Source organism: Ranitomeya variabilis, chromosome 2, assembly GCF_051348905.1.
Source record: "Ranitomeya variabilis isolate aRanVar5 chromosome 2, aRanVar5.hap1, whole genome shotgun sequence".
NCBI classification, from domain to species: domain Eukaryota; kingdom Metazoa; phylum Chordata; class Amphibia; order Anura; family Dendrobatidae; genus Ranitomeya; species Ranitomeya variabilis.
Window position 1 is genome coordinate 797,759,175 of NC_135233.1, and position 15,791 is coordinate 797,774,965.

The window sequence follows — 15,791 nt, forward strand, 5'->3', positions numbered from 1 at the left end:
TCCGCTAACGATTAATTTTTCATTCAAAAAGTCAAATGGCGCTCCTTCCCTTCCGAGCCCTGACGCGTACCCAAACAGTGGTTTACCCCCACATGTGAGGTATCAGTGTACTCAGGAGAAATTGCCCAATAAATTTTAGGATCCACTTTATCCTTTTGCCTATGTGGAAATGAACAAACTGAGGCTAAAAGAAATTTTTTGTGAAAAAAAGTACTTTTTCATTTTTACGGATCAATTTGTGAAGCATCTGGGGGTTCCAAGTGCTCACTATGCATCTACATAAGTTCCTTGGGGGGTCTAGTTTCCAAAATGGGGTAACATGTGGGGGAGCTCCAAAGTTTAGGCACACTGGGACTCTCCAAACGCGACATGGTGTCTGCTAACGATTGGAGCTAATTTTTCATTCAAAAGTCAAATGACGCTCCTTCCCTTCAGAGCCTTGCCATGTGCACAAACAGTGGTTTGTGACCACATATGAGGTATCGGTGTACTCAGGAGAAATTGCCCAATACATTTTAGGATCCATTTTATCCTGTTGCCCGTGTGAAAATGAAAAAATTGAGGCTAAAAGAAATTTTTTGTGAAAAAAAGTACTTTTTAATTTTCACGGATCAATTTGTGAAGCACCTGGGGGTTCAAAGTGCTCACTATGCATCTAGATAAGCTCCTTGGGGGGTCTAGTTTCCAAAATGGGGTCACTTTGGAGGAGCTCCAATGTTTAGGCACACAGGGGCTCTCCAAATGCGACATGCTGTCCGCTAAAGATTGGAGCCAATTTTTCATTGAAAAAGTCAAATGGCGCTCCTTCCCTTCCGAGCCCTGTCGTGCGCCCAGACAGTTGTTCCCCCCCACATATGAGGTATCGACACACTCAGGACAAATTGTACAATAACTTTTGGGGTCCAGTTTCTCTTTTTACCCTTGGGAAAATAGAAAAATTGTTGCTAAAAGATCATTTTTGTGACTAAAAAGTTAAATGTTCATTTTTTTTCCTTCCATGTTGCTTCTGCTGCTGTGAAGCACCTGAAGGGTAAATATACTTCTTGAATGTGGTTTTGAGTACCTTGAGGGGTGCAGTTTTTAGAATGGTGTCACTTTTGGGTATTTTCAGCCATACAGACCCTTCAAACTGACTTCAAATGTGAGGTGGTCCCTAAAAAAATGGTTTTGTAAATTTTGTTGTAAAAATGAGAAATCGATGGTCAAGTTTTAACCCTTATAACTTCCTAGCAAAAAAAAATTTTGTTTCCAAAATTGTGATTTAAAGTAGACATGTGGGTAATGTTATTTATTAACTATTTTGTGTCACATAACTCTCTCATTGAGCAGAATAAAAATTCAAAATGTGAAAATTGTGAAATTTTCAAAATTTTAGCCAAATTTCCATTTTTTTCACAAATAATCGCAAAAATTATCGACCTAAATTTACCAATAACATGAAGCCCAATATGTCATGAAAAAATAATGTCAGAACCGTTAGGATCCATTGAAGCATTCCTGAGTTATTACCTCATAAAGAAACACTGGTCAGAATTGCAAAAAATGGCCTGGTCATTAAGGTCAAAATAGGCTGGGTCATGAAGGGGTTAAAGCTGAGCCCAACAGATGGAAAATAATTAGCAGACCACATGTGAGAATTGCTAAAAAAACTAGTCAAATAGACAGAAAATGTGAAAAATTGTGAAAAAAACAATGCAAACACAAATGAAATTAGATAAATCTATACATGGATAAGAAGAAAAAAAATAACAATATAACTATGATTAATAATATAACATCATTTCTTTTCTGAGATTCAATCCCAAAGGTGCTCTGGTATTGAGACAAAGGATCCAAAAGGCTTCTCTATCACGCAGTTTCCTCTCGTCTCCACCTCGTATGTTTTTATAAATCTGTTCTATTGCAAAAACTCTCGAGGATGAGATTTGTCTATTATGAACTTTTATAAAATGATTAGAAGCACTGGACACATGACGAATGGTGGGTTGTACAATGTCATACAAATGTTCACGGAATCTATCCTTGAGTTTTCTTATGGTAGAGCCAACATAAAGCAGTTCGCAATCTACACACTCAATGATGTAAACTACATAATCTGAATTGCAGTTTAAAAAACTTTTTATAAAAATTGTTTTTTGTTTTTTAACACAAGAAAAACTGCAGTTTTTTTTTGTATAAGAACAGGTTTTACAAGGAAATGATCCACACTTGAAAAAACCTTTGGTAGATAACCAATTTGAAAAATTCTTAGATGTGTTAGATTGTAATAAACTTGGAGAAAGTGAATTACCTAAAGTGGGTGCTCTCGTAGAAACAATTTTTACACCATGTTCAAGAATTGAATCCATGACCGAGTCATCTCGCAAGATATTTAAATTGCGATGGATAATTTCCGATAAGGATCTGAAATAAGTGCTATAAGTAAGTACTAAAACAGGTTGTTCACAATAAGTACTTTTAACAGTTTGTCGTGCTTTGTTTGTAGTGTTATCACGATTATGTAGTATATCAGGTGTGCTTCCTATAAGTTCTTCTGATCTTTGTTTGTTGCCAACTATATTAAAGGCTTTTTCAATGGCCCATTTTGGATATCTTCTGTTGGTAAGACGTTTGCGGATAATAGATTTTTCCTGATTAAAAGCGGACTCTTCACTGCAGTTTCTCCTTGCCTTAATTGCCTCACCTACAGGGATAGATTGAATGGTATGAGGAGGATGAAAACTGTCTGCATGTAGGATGGTATTGCCTGCGGTTTGTTTGCGATAAGTGTGAGTTCTGATTATTTTATGTGGAATCCCCAAGAGAATTAGATCTAAAAAATGTATACATTCATGATTCCAGTTGTATGTGAATTTTAAATTAAAGGGATTATTATTAATATAAAAATTGAATGCGTTTATGGAGAAAGAATCTCCATCCCAAATCAATAATATGTCATCTATGAATCTGGAATACCATTTAATGTGGTTGAAAAATGGATCATCAACACTAAAAATATAATTTTCTTCCCACCATTACATAACCAGATTGGCTACTGAGAGGGAAAAATTTTGCCCCCATTGAAACTCCACTAGATTGTAAAGAAAACCTGTGATCAAACAAAAAATAATTATGAGAAAGTAAAAATGCGAGTACCAAAATAATATATGATTGGAGATCATAAGAAAATTTGCTGTATTTACTTAAGTGAAACTGTACCGCATGTAGAGCTACTTTGTGGGGTATAGACGTATAGAGAGCAATTATGTCACAGGTGAGCCAAGACCATTGGGGATTCCTTGAGGTAACCAGGTACTCATTGGGCTAGTGGCTGTAATATCGCATCAAGCCACTCCCCCAAATGTTCACTGTACAAACCTATACCGGAAATGATAAGCCGCATTGGACGAGGAAAAACCTGTTTATGTGTTTTCGGTAAGGCATGCAGAATTGGGATTTTAGGGTTATCTACCCAAATATGTTCTGCCTGTTGTTTAGTGAAAAATCCCCAACTAACACCATTATCCACAATACGTTTGATAAGTACTGAAAATTCCAAAGTTGGATTAGATTTCAGAAGGGTATATACATCACTTTCTGATAACATGTTATGGATGGTTTTAAAATAATCAGATCTATTTAATACAACCACTGAGCCACCTTTATCTGACATTCTAATGACAATATCAGGATTGTTTTTAATTTTCTCAAGAGATTCACGTTCTGACCTAGACAAATTAAATTTGCGGGAATAAACGTCTGATTTAAATGTGAGATTAAGAATTTATTTTTCTACAATTTCTTGAAAATGATCCATAGCTTCAGTTCTAGTATGGACTGGATAAAATAAAGGATTTTTTATCTTGAATGAAGAAGCATTATTGATGTGTTCTGTTATATCAGATTCAGTGTCCAGATCCATAAGAGACATCAGTCCGTTTTGTTCCAAAAATTTTTTTCCAACAAACTCATTAGTATGGGAAGGTGAACGGGAAGGTGAACTGGAAGCTTGAGCTTCCCTATTTTCCTCAAAAAAATGTTTTTTAACAGTTATGTCTCGTACAAATTTATTAATGTCCTTTAAAGTTGAAAAAATGTCAAGTCCAGTGTTAGTAGGAGCAAAATTAAGACCTCTGGTCAGAAGTTTTATTTCCGTCTCAGAAAATACCACAGACGAGAGATTAACAACATCTAGTGAGGCGTCTTGTTTTGACTTCTTAGACGATTCTGGAAAATCGAGGGAGTGCTTTTGATGTTTTCTCCCACTCATCCTGATGCATTTTTTGGAACGTTTTTTGGATAACCATGATTGTTTTGTTTAGTTTTACGGTAATACCGCACTTGGGATTTAGAACCAGATGTCACTTGATTAGTATCGGCATCATGAGTGAATGAGCCTAAAGAAACATGTGAAGATTCAGGATCCAAAGAAGAGAGGTCACTTGGTTTTGACATGCGGCAGAAAACGTGTGATCACGTTTTTTTAAATTGATCTGGGATTTGTGGAATATTTTTCCCATCTGCCCCATTCGTAAACCTGGTTATTTTTATAATCAAAGACATCCCTGTTAAATTTACGTTTCTTGATTGTTATAATAGACTCTTCCAAGGTATGTAATTTGGATCTCAGATCTTTTTGAAAATCTTCAAATTCTTGATCAGTTATCGTAGATTTTAGTGACACAACATCCTTGTTCAATTCGTATTTATGTCACGTTGCATTTGCAGAGCCCCTGATGTACCTAAACAGTAGAAACCCCCACAAGTGACACCATATTGGAAACTAGACACCCCAAGGAACTTATCAAGACGTGTTGTGAGAACTTTGAACCCCCAAGTGTTTCACTACAGTTAATAACGCAGAGCCGTGAAAATAAAAAATAATTTTTTTCCACAAAAAATATTTTAACACCCAGTTTTGTATTTTCCCAAGGGTAACAGGAGAAATTGGTCCCCAAAAGTTGTTTTTCAATTTGTCCTGAGTACGCTGATACCCCATGTGTGGGGGGAACCACCGTTTGGGCACATGGCAGAGTTCGGAAGGGAAGGAGCCCCATTTGGAATGCAGACTTAGATGGATTGGTCTGCAGGAGTCACGTTGCATTTGCAGAGGCCCTGATGTAACTAAACAGTAGAAACCCCCCCACAAGTGACCCCATATTGGAAACTAGACCCCCAAGGAACTTTTCTAGATGTGTTGTGAGAACTTTGAACCCCCAAGTATTTCACTACAGTTTATAACGCAGAGCCATGAAAATAAAAAATCATTTTTTCCCCACAAAAATGGTTTAGCCCCCCAAATTGTTATTTTCCCAAGGGTAACAAGATAAATTGGACCCCAGAAGTTGCTGTCCAATTTGTCCTGAGTACGCTGATACCCCATATGTTGGGTAAACCCCTGTTTGGGCGCACGGGAGAGCTCGGAAGGGAAGGAGCACTGTTTTACTTTTTCAATGCAGAATTGGCTGGAATTGAGATCTCACGTTTGGAGAGCCCTGATGTGCCTAAACAGTGGAAACCCCCAATTCTAACTGAAACCCTAACCCAAACACACCCCTAATCCCAACCACAACCCTAACCCCAATCCTAACCACACCCCTAACTCCAACACACCCCTATCCCTAATCCCAATGATAACACTTACCACACCCCTCACCCTGACACACCCCTATCCCTAATCCCAACTGTAAATGTAATCCAAACCCTAACCCTAACCCTAGCCTCAACCCTAACCCTAATCCTAGCCCCAACCCTAACCCTAACCCTAGCCCTATCCCTAGCCTCAACCCTAGTCCCAACCCTAACCCTATCCCTAACCCTATCCCTAACCCTAGCCCTAACCCTAGCCCCAACCCTAACCCTAGCCCTAACCCAAGCCCTAACCCTAGCCCCAACACTAGTCCCAACCCTAACCTTAGCCCCAACCCTAACCCTAGCCCCTACCCTATCCCTAACCCTAACTCTAGTCCCAACCCTAACCCTAGCCCCAACCCTAACCCTAGCCCCAACCCTAACCCTAGCCCTAAGCCTAGCCCTATCCCCAACCCTAGCCCCAACCCTAGCCCCAACCCTAACCCTATCCCTAACCCTAGCTCTAACCCTAGCCCTAACCATAGGCCTAACCCTAATGGGAAAATGGAAATAAATACATTTTTAATTTTTTTTTCCCTAACTAGGTGGGTGATAAAGGGGGGTTTGACTTACTTTTATAGCGGGATTTTAGTGGATTTTTATGATTGGCAGCTGTCACACACTAAAAGACGCTTTTTATTGCAAAAAAATATTTTTTTGCGTTACCACATTTTGAGAGCTATAATTTTTCCATATTTTGGTCCACAGAGTGATGTGAGGTCTTGTTTTTTGCGGGACGAGTTGACATTTTTATTGGTAACATTTTCGTGCACGTGACATATATTGATCGCTTTTTATTCCAAATTTTGTGAGGCAGTATGACCAAAAACCAGCTATTCATGAATTTCTTTTTTTGGGGGGCGTTTATACCGTTCCGCGTTTGGTAAAATGGATAAAGCAGTTTTATTCTTCGGGTCAGTGCGATTAGAGCGATACCTCATTTATATCTTATTTTTATGTTTTAGCGCTTTTATATGATAAAAACTATTTTATAGAAAAAATAATTATTTTTGCATCGCTTTATTCTGAGGACTATAACTTTTTTACTTTTTTTGCTGATGAGGCTGTGTGGCGGCCCATTTTTTTCCGGGAAAAGATGACGTTTTCAGCGGTGCCATGGTTATTTATATCTGTGTTTTTGATCGTGTGCTATTCCACTTTTTGTTCGGCGGTATGATAATAAAGCGTTGCTTTTTGCCTAGTTTTTTTTTTTACGGTGTTCACTGAAGTGGTTAACTAGTGGTACAGTTTTATAGGTCGGGTTGTTACAGACATGGCGATACTAAATATGTGTACTTTTATTGTTTTTTTATTATTTAGATAAAGGAATGTATTTATGGGAACAATATATATATTTTTTTTCTTTATTTAGGAATTCTTTTTTTTTTACACATCTAAATATTTTATTTTTAACTTTATAACATTACGCCCGGGGGGAAGCATCATGATATAAGGTCAGATCGCTGATCTGACACTTTGCAATGCAGTATGTCAGATCAGCAATCTGACGTGCACTGCTCCTTGCTTACCAGTGCCTGCTCTGAGCAGGCGCTTGTTAAGCCGCAGCCCCGTGGCCATTTTGGATCTGGGGCCTGCAGGGAGGAGACGCTCGGTGCAAGGTGAGCACATCGTCTTGTACCTAGGGTCTCAGGGAAGCACACAGGGAGCCCCCTCCCTGCGCGATGCTTCCCTATGCCCCCGGAACACTGAGATCATGTTTGATTGCAGTGTGCCGGGGGTTAATGTGCCGGGGGTGGTCCGTGACCACTCCTGGCACATAGTGCCGGATATCTGCTGTGATAGTCAGCTGACACCCAGCCACGATCGGCCGCGCTGCCCCTGTGAGCGCGGCCAATCGCTATGATGTACTATCCCGTCACTGGGAATTAAGTCCTAGGTCACCTTGATGGGATAGTACGTCATATGGGATTAAGGGGTTAAAAATGCTATGCCTAATATTATTCTATTGTACACACGTGGTCAAAATGTACCCCTCGTTTAATGACAGAAAAACCCACAATAATCATAGAAATAACTTGAATTTGACAACAGTAATAAAAAATATATGAAAATAAACAAATGAAAGTCAGACATTGCTTTTCAACCATGCTTCCACAGAATTTAAAGAAAAATAAAACTCGTGAAATAGGCCTGGACAGAAATGATGGTACCCTTAACTTAATATTTTGCTGCACAACCTTTTGAGGCAATCACTGCAATCAAATGATTCCTGTAACTGTCAATGAGACTTCTGCACCTCTCGACAGGTATTTTGGCCCACTCCTCAAGATCAAACTGCTCCAGTTGTCTCGTGTTTGAAGGATGCCTTTTCCAGACGGCATGTTTCAGTTCTTTCCAAAGATGCTCAACAGGATTTAGGTCAGGGCTCCTAGAAGGCCACGTCAGAATAGTCCAATCTCTTCCTCTTAGCCATTCTTGGGTGTTTTTGGCTGTGTGTTTTGGGTCTCTATCCGGTTGCAAGACCCATGACCTGTGACTGAGACCAAGCTTTCTGACACTGAGCAGCACACTTCTCTTTAGAATCCTTGCTTGTACCCTGCACAGATTCTAGACTCCCTGTGCCTGATGCAGCAAAGCAGCCCAAGAGCATAACAGAGCCTCGTAAATGGACCCGTAGAAGCGCTGAGTGAGCAAAACGGCCATGGTCCTGCTGTTCACTCCCCGCACCCTCACTTTTTATCTGCCGATTCCAAGAAAATGTCTGTAACCTTGATATGGTAAAATAAAAGACATCAACTTAACTGCAAACTGGGTGAGTGCCGCATTTCTTTTTCTATTTTCTAACAGAGCCTCCTCCATGTTTCACAGTAGGGACAGTGTTCTTTTCTTGATATGCTTCATTTTTCTGTCTGTGAACATAGAGCTGATGTGCCTTGCCAAAAAGTTCCATTTTTGTCTCATCTGTCCTTAGGACATTTTCCCAGAAGCTTTGTGGCTTGTCAACATGTAGTTTTGCAAATTGCAGTCTGCCTTTTTTATGATTTTTTTCTGTTCATGTCCCATGAAGTCCACTTTGGCTCATACAACGATGGATGGTATGATCTGACACAGATGTTCCTTGAGCTTAAAGTTCACCTTTAATCTGTTTAGAAGTTTCTTTAATTTGCCATCAATTTTTCTCCTGTGGCCACATCCAGGGAGGCTGGCTATAGTCCCATGGATCTTAAATTTCTGAATTATACGTGCAACTGTAGTCACAGGAACATCAAGCTAATTGGACATGGTCTTATAACTTTTACCTTAACATGTTTCTCTATAATTTTCTTTCTAATCTCCTAAGACAACTCTTTCCTTCGCTTCCTCTGGTCCATGTTGAGTGTGATACACACCATGTCACCAAACAGCAGTGAGTATCTGTAACGCTATATACAGGCCCACTCACTGATTCTAAGATTGTAGACACCTGTGATGCTAGTTAGTAGATACACCTTGATGTAACATGTTCCTTTTGTCACATTATTTTCAGGGGTTCTTTCTGTCCAGGCCTATTTCATGAGTTTTTATTTTATTTTTTAATTCTGTGGAAGCATGCTTGAAAAGCAATGTCTGACTTTCATTTGTTCATTTTCAGAGATCTTTTATTTATTATTACTTTTGTCAGATTCAAGTTATTTCTGTGACTGTTGTGGGTTTTTCTGTCGTTATACGTGTGTATAACATTAGCAATAAAAATTCTGCAGAGTCTCAAAGTTATATTTGATAGATTAATTAATTAATTAGTTTGCTGAATGTAATATTAAATTGTATTTTTTTTTAAAAAACATGGCCCATCATGGTGTAAAACAAAATAAATAAAAAATATAGTTCAATGAAGGAAATAATTATTTGATCCCTTGCTGATTGTGTAAGCTTGCCCACTGAGAAAGACATGAACAGTCGATAATTTTAAGGGTAGGTTAATTTTAACATTGCGAAAAAGAATATAAAAAATAAAATACAAAATATCACAGTGTATAAATGCTATACATTTATTTGTATTTTGCAGCGAGAAATAAGTATTTGATCCCCTACCATCCACTAAAGGGCCACTGTCACCCCCTCCAGCCGTTATAAACTAAAAGAGCCACCTTGTGCAGCAGTAATGCTGCATTCTAACAAGGTGGCTCTTTTAGTTTTTGATTCAGTTAATCCCTCAATAAAGCATTTTAAAGTTTGCCACAAATACCTGACTTTGTACCTGGAGGCGGTCCGAAGCCTCCTCTATGAATCTCCCAACTGCCGTCACTCTTCTCTTCAGGGGCGATGGTCGCCTCCCCCTTCGCGCTGTTTCTTCTTAAATCCGGCACCTGCGCTGTGCGTGCCTGCCTGTGACAGGCGCAGTCTTCATTGTCCATCATAGCTCAGATGCAGGGTGCCTGACTGCGCCTGTGCGGGCAGTGCGGCCACCCTGTTGCTGAATCCCCGCCCCGCACTGTGTTATTCATTATGCACAGTGCGGGGCTGGCATTCCTGGGCATGCGCACTGCGCTGTTCAGGCGCTCCCCCATCTCGGACGCTCCCCCTGCTCCCCCGCCTTCCAGCATTGTTATTTGCGGCTGCCTCATTACAAACGCTGGTGAGGATTAGTGTATATTGCGGCAACCTGCATCTGAGCTGTGACTGACAATGAAGACTGCGCCTGCCCCAGGCAGGCACGCACAGCGCAGGCGCCGGATTTAAGAAGAAACAGCGCGAAGGGGGAGGCGACCATCGCCCCTGAAGAGAAGAGTGACGGCAGTTGGGAGATTCATAGAGGAGGCTTCGGACCACCTCCAGGTACAAAGTCAGGTATTTGTGTCAAACTTTAAAATGCTTTATTGAGGGATTAACTGAATCAAAAACTAAAAGAGCCACCTTGTTAGAATGCAGCATTACTGCTGCACAAGGTGGCTCTTTTAGTTTATAACGGCTGGAGGGGGTGACAGTGGCCCTTTAAGAGTTCTGGCTCCTACAGACCAATTAGGTGCTCCTAATCAACTTGTTAGCTGCATTAAAGACAGCTGTCTTACATAGTCACCTTTATGAAAGACTCCTGTTGAAAGACTCAATTAATCAGTCAAAGCCTAACCTCAACAACATGGGCAAGACCAAAGAGCTTTCTAAGGATGTCAGGGACAAGATCATAGACCTGCACAAAGTTGGAATGGGCTACAAAACCATAAGTAAGACACTGGGTGAGAAGGAGACATCTGTTGGTGCAATAGTAAGAAAATGGAAGAAACACAAAATGACTGTCAATCAACATCGATCTGGGGCACCATGCAAAATATCACCTTGTGGTGTATCCTTGATTGTGAGGAAGGTGAGAGAACTTGTTAATGATCTCAAGGCAGCTGGGACCACAGTCACCAAGAAAACTATTGGTAACACATTGTGCAGTAAAGGTTTAAAAACTTGCAGTGCCAGCAAGGTCCCCCTGCTCAAGAAGTCACAAGTGCAGGCTCATCTGAAGTTTCCCAAAGAACACCTGGATGATTCTGTGAGTGATTGGGAGAAGGTGATGGTCAGATGAGGCAAAAATTGAGCTCTTTAGCATTAACTCAACTTGGCGTGTTTGGGGGAAGAGAAATGCTGCCTATGATCCAAAGAAAAAAAAAAAAGTTGAAAGAAAGGGAGGCCTTTTGGATATATACGTTACAGACACTCCATCCACATGGTATGAATAGGGAATATGATGCCATATAGAGTTTTATAATGCTGCATTTACAGTTATATGACGGCTATACTATTGTTAAATTCATGGTAATTATATTCTCATATGTTCTGTTTCTTTTCTCTAGATTCCCCTGTGATTTCGACACCATTTTCCAGGGCTGTCCTTCTGCTGGGTGAACACTACTTTCCCTCTTTACTTGTGTTATTTTATTTTTTAATTTGAGTTACTGAGTGCCACATGTATATTCATGTTTAGTCTTGCATTCTCCCTTATATTACGTTTTGGTACGTTGCATACACATATATGGCTTATCCTGCAGAGTCTTCTGTATTGCGCAAGCGCTAGTTTATACCTCCTTATTCCTGACACTCGGTGGGCGTGTTTGTGCACGTTCGTTCTTCCTTCTGTGCTATGGTGTTCTTTTTTCAGACTGCGCATGCGCGCACTTTCGTTTTGTACTTCGGGCTTTCCGTAGCAGTCCCTCATTGTGCACCGGAAGTAGCGTCATGTTTTTACGCTATTTAGAGCCGGCTTTCTGGCCGCAGTATGCACATCACCTCCTGACACCATCAGACGCACGCCGGTCACCTACTGCAGGTATGCTACATTCTATGGTATAGACTTTGTATACAGGTTATTATTAGTGAGGACTTATATGATATTTTGCTCGTTTGCCCTTATAGCACCATCTTAATATCTAGCCTTTTGGCTAGTGATGCACCCGATGAATTTGATTTCCTTATGCAGGTACTCAGTGCTCATATTTCGTTTGTGGGACTTCTCTTTCTGGTGTTTGAAGTTATGTTCCTATCTGGTACTATCTATGTACGTTAACACTATAGTGTGGTTTTTTCCTTTCCTTTTTTTCTCTTTCAGGCTGATAAGGTCTCTCCATTTACCCTTTAATGACCTATGGGATATGCACTTACCTAAATTTATCTAAGATGTAGTGTTGAAATGACTTCATTAGCTGCTCTAAGGAGTCTGGTTAGACATTGGATCCACCTTTCCTTATTGAACTACTTAGTTCCTTTTTTTTTTTCTTTTCTTTTTCTTTCTTCTCACCATCATTCTTATTCAGCCACATGTCCTGGGTGGACTATTTTTTGTTTTTCTCAACCTCTGATGTTGATTAATTATTTACTGATACTGACTGTGGTTTTTCTAATGTTATAGACTTCCTTGAAAAAGGCATTGTTTTGCCGAAACGTTGGATCTTCTTTTGTCTGTTTTGCATACCGGCTGAATGGTGTGAATAAAATATTTTTTTGCCAAGTTGAATCTACTGTGGATCTTTTTCTGAGTGCCGAAGGTCTTCTCTTTATATGATCCAAAGAACACTGTCCCCACTGTCAAGCATGAGGTGGAAATATTATGTTATATGGGTGTTTCTCTGATAAAGGCACAGGACTGCTTCACAACATCAATGAGTGAATGGACAGAGCCATGTACTGTAAAATCTTGAGTGACAACCTCCTTCCCTCCAACAGTCATGGCTGGGTCTTCCAGCAAGACAATGACCCAAAAAATACAGCCAAGGCAGCAAAGGAGTGGCTCCAAAAGAAGCACATTTAGGTCACGGAGTGGCCTCGTCAGTCTCCAGACCATAATCCCATAGAAAACTTGTGGAGGGAGTTGAAACGCCAAGTTGCCAAGCGACAGCCTCAAAATCTTAATGATTTAGAGATGATCTGCAAAGAGGAGTGGACCAAAATTCCTCCTGACGTGTGCAGACCTCATCATCAACTACAAAAAACGTCTGACTGCTGTGCTTGCCACCAAGGGTTTAAGTCTAACTGCAAAATGCAAATAAATGCAAATAAATTTATATCATTTATACAATGTGATTTTCTGGATTTTAATTTTGATATTCTATCTCTCAATGTTAAAATTAACCTATCTTTAAAATTATAGACTCTTTATGTCTTTGTCAGTGGGCAAACTTACAAAATCAGCAAGGGATCAAATAATTATTTTCCTTCACTGTATATGCTCATCTTTCTATACATCACACTGACCCATTCCAGCTGGAAGCTTGGGTACCAGTGGGGAACTTTTATTTTTACAGAACAGTGGGTTCAGATTTAATAAAAAAAGGATCTGAAAAACCCTATTTAAATAAAGTTGATAGAGTTTTGAAATCTACCATTTTAGGACACTACTCTCTATGTTCAAAATTAACGTTTCTTTACTGAATACATCAATGACAATTACATGTCTTTTTCCAAGCGAGTAATTTTTTCCACAACTATTTTTTGAGCAAAACTAAAGCTTTCAATGTAATTATCTGCCCTTAAGAAACTGTTAGGGAATAAATTACTGTGGGATGCTGCCCAACAGGTTATTGCAAAGGAGATGCATAATGACTGAAAGTAAAATATGCATCTAACAGATTGTAAATTAAATCAATTCATTGTAAGCTATAAATGGCTTTTCATTTTATTCTCTATCATACATTGCTCCTAAAGTGAATTTATTAAATATTACATATTGCTTTATTAGCAATTACTTTATTTCAAAACATTATGTTCATATAACACTAATAAAATAAAAATACCATATTTATGGCCCTCAGCTATATAACACATAGTTATATTCACTCTCATCCTAATCCCTATTACTATTCTTACATCATTCTATAAGGCTGATGGCTCTCTCAATCTGTCCTATAAAAATTGGACTATTATATTCCTTTTCAAATGTATTGACTTTGGCATGCACTGAATCTTAAAAGATAAATATTTATTGCAAATAAGATTTTTTCTTTTAGATATCACTTGCTAGCTTATTGTACAGAAGAGGTGCTGATGCACAGAGATTAGCAGGTCAGGCAAAAATCAAATTCTCCTATTCACACAAATTTTCTCAGGAAATTCGATTCACATAAAAGTTATTATTTGCAAATGTAATGTCTCGGTCTCCCAGAGCATAGTAAAGTAAGATTTAAACATTAACAAAAATCATCATGCTTACTTGACTGCTCACTTTTCTGGAACCTCTGCTCTTCACCATCACCTGTCTGGTCCTTGCAACATCGTCTTATCACTGCAACCAAGCACTGAATCCCCCATATGTTACACTGGGACTTCTGATTCCAATGAGGCCTGGGAGGGTTCTGTGCAAGCACAGAAAAGTAACAACGTTGTGATGTCACAATGTGCACTGTGATCTTACGCAAGCATGCGCAGGAATTGGGGGTTACTTGCTGTCAAATTGCACTTTGAAGAATGGAGGAGTGGGTGGTTCATCCAGTTATGGTGATCACTGATCACAAGAATTTAGCTTACATTGAATCGGCTAAAAGGTTAACTCCTAGACAGGCCAGATGGTCCTTGTTTTGCTGTTGGTTTAAATTTTCTATTACATTCAGGCCAGGGTGTAAGAATATGAAAGCTGGTGCACGGTGGCTCAGTGGATAGCACTGCAGCCTTGCAGCGCTGGAGTCCTGGGTTCTAATCCCACCAAGGACAGCATCTGCAAGGAGTTTGTATGTTCTCTCCGTGTTTGCGTGGGTTTCCTCCAGGTACTCCGGTTTCCTCCCACATTCCGAAGACATACTGATAGGGAATTTAGATTGTGAGCCCCATTGGGGACAGTGTGTGCAAAATTGTAAAGCGCTGCGGAATATGTTAGCGCTATATAAAAATAAACATTATTTTTATTATTATTATCTCATAGTCTTGATTCCATTTCTCCTCCAGAACCTCAATCCTTCCTTATTACTGAGGGTATTGTGATGTCTATGGTAACCACGGAATTGGAAGAGGAGATTCGTAAAGACAAGTTGTTGGCTCCTTCCTCTTCCCTAGGGTCCAAATAATTTGTGCCTGTGTACCTAAGATTGCGGGTGCTACAGGAATTACATGATTCATTTTAAGTGGCGTTCCTGCTGTTACTGCCATACAGAAAGCCATTGCTAGACTTCTTTGATGGCCATCCATGCATAATGATATTAAAGATTTTGCATCTATTTGTGAAACATGTGCAAGCACCAAAGTCAGTTATAGCCGGCCGGCTGAGGAATTGGCTCCATTGTCAATTCCAGACAGACCATGGACTCATTTTTCCATGGATTTCATTACAGATTTTCCTCTATCTGATTGCAAAAACTGCTATATGGGTGGTAGTTGATCAATTCAGCAAATAAGCTCATTTTGTTCCTTTGTCAGAATTACTTAATGCAGAAACACTCTCCAAGTTGTTTATTTCTCATATTGTAAGGTTACATGGGATCCCTCTGAACATTGTTTCTGATAGGGGAGTACAATTTGTCTCTAAATTTTTGGAGAGCTTTTTGCAGTAAACTAAGGATTGACTTGTCATTTTCATCTGCTTATCACCCTGAAACCAATGGTCAGACTGAGAGAACAAATCAGTCTTTGTAACAAATTTTAAGGTGCTTTATGGCAGCTCAACCAGAGGTTTTTGCCTCTTGCTGAGCTTGCTTTTAACAGTGGAGTACATCAATCTACCGGAATATCACCATTCTTCTTTAATTTTGGTTTCATCCCCATTTTGGTGAATT

General features: G+C 39.5%; 1 long non-coding RNA gene across 1 annotated transcript in view; it reads right to left on the reverse strand.

Moving 5' to 3' along the window:
* LOC143809931 (uncharacterized) overlaps positions 1-14,278 on the reverse strand; it is a 58,873-nt gene extending 44,595 nt beyond the window's left edge. The window contains exon 1 of the long non-coding RNA XR_013222542.1: positions 14,240-14,278. This is a non-coding gene — a long non-coding RNA (uncharacterized LOC143809931). The remainder of the gene's footprint in view (positions 1-14,239) is intronic.
* Between the last annotated feature and the right edge of the window lie 1,513 nt (positions 14,279-15,791).